The 1,673-nt window shown below is 37.0% G+C and overlaps 1 non-coding gene across 1 annotated transcript; it reads right to left on the bottom strand.

The window, feature by feature from the left end:
* Nucleotides 1-16: 16 nt before the first annotated feature.
* Nucleotides 17-119, bottom strand: LOC119469970. Its single transcript, XR_005198843.1, has one exon. It is a non-coding gene; the product is annotated as a U6 spliceosomal RNA (small nuclear RNA).
* Between the last annotated feature and the right edge of the window lie 1,554 nt (nucleotides 120-1,673).

Below are 1,673 nucleotides of genomic sequence, written 5' to 3'. Positions count from 1 at the left end.
TCTTATGTTTAAGTCTAAAAATATGGAACGCTCCATGAATTTGCATGTCACCCTTGTGCAGGGGCCATGCTAATCTTCTCTGTATCATTCCAATTTTAGTGTAACTGCTGCTGAAGCGAGCACAAGTGTTCATCTTTATTCTACTTACCATTCTGCAGAATGTCACTAGATCTGTGTCTCACTTCATAGAAAATAAACCTTTAGGCTATTTTTTTTAAATAACATATTTGTTTTTCACCTAAAGGTGGCTCACATACCCATGTTTATGCTTAAAAACTCTTCTTTCATCGCACTTTTCCTGATTTTCCTTGGATAATTAAATAATTGTTCTCACTTCCTGCTTTTGGGTTGGCAGTTTAGTCCTGTTTCTAGAGCAGCTTTTGTTGCAGATCATGAGATAAAACCACTTTTCCATTCTTCTTTCCAGTTTCCTTACATAATACAATTGAAGAGCCAGTGGATCCCACTGGATAAATCAATTGTGAAGTCGACTAAAATGCTAAATGGGGTCTTCAGTGTTATCCATCCATAAAGAGAACACATTGCAAATATTGTTAACAAGTCCAAACTGGTACCTTGCCCCTCTAAAATTGATTCTCTTGATTTATAAATACCGTGGCTTATTTTTCAGGATGGTTCACTATTTTCCCACTTTATTTCATAAATAATGAAATTCTTATGTCCTTCTTGGACCAGAGTCACAGTCAAATGCACATCATTTTACACACACACATTCACACACTTAACAATATGGCTGTCCTTCTGACACTTTCTGTGGGCCAAAGTTGAGTATAAATTATGTGATATCAGCTTGCCAGCAGCAGCAGCCACTACAAATCTGCCGATTCCTGCACTTATTAAAGAAAGATCAATTATGTCAAATTATCTTGTGGTATAATAGAAAACATCATGAGTACTAGTCAATTCGATATTAATTTAGTATCTTGTATTTGACACTGCTTGCCACTGAGCTAAATCTAAATTTCTTAGCCCATAAAACAGTCATAATGGGCTGTCCCTCTATTATTTTGCTGCTGCCTACTACTATTTCTACCACCTCCAGCACTGCCACCACTGTAAACACTACTGCTACTTCTACAACACTGGGATCACATACAGCACTCAGTATGCAATAGTTTTCTGATTATTTTCATTTAATACCCAAAACATCTCATGATATAGAAACTATCAATGTGTCTGTTTTATAAATGTACAAATGAAAGCACAAAGCAGCTAAGTGATTTGCCCAAAGTCACATGGCTAGTAAGTGGCAGAATAAGGATACAAATTCTGGCTTTTTAGCATCAGAACTCTGCACTACCCTGTATAACCACACTTAATTTAACAACACCAGATATGGGATTGATGTATAAAGAAACATTCAGTTTGTGTATTTTCCTGTGTTAATGTGAGAAATAGGAATTTCTTTGCTGGTATAGCTGCAAATATGATATCTTTTTATTTTTCTAATTAATTGGAAGTGGTCCACCTATTTTATTAGCAGTGCTGTCTTCTTCTTGAGGTCTTCACGCCCAACTCTTGCTAATTGTTAAAGAACCTAAGGGGTCTTCTCAGTCTTTCGAACACCAGATGGACAGCTGGGTTATTGGCTCAGTGCCCTCCTCTTGCCCTTCATTCTCAGTGTTACAGTTTCCCCCTGATGACCAATTCCC

Source organism: Cebus imitator, unplaced genomic scaffold (genome assembly GCF_001604975.1).
Source record: "Cebus imitator isolate Cc_AM_T3 unplaced genomic scaffold, Cebus_imitator-1.0 Scaffold1420, whole genome shotgun sequence".
NCBI lineage: Eukaryota > Metazoa > Chordata > Mammalia > Primates > Cebidae > Cebus > Cebus imitator.
Note: the sequence above shows the minus strand (reverse complement) of the source record. Positions and strands in the feature narration are given on the sequence as shown.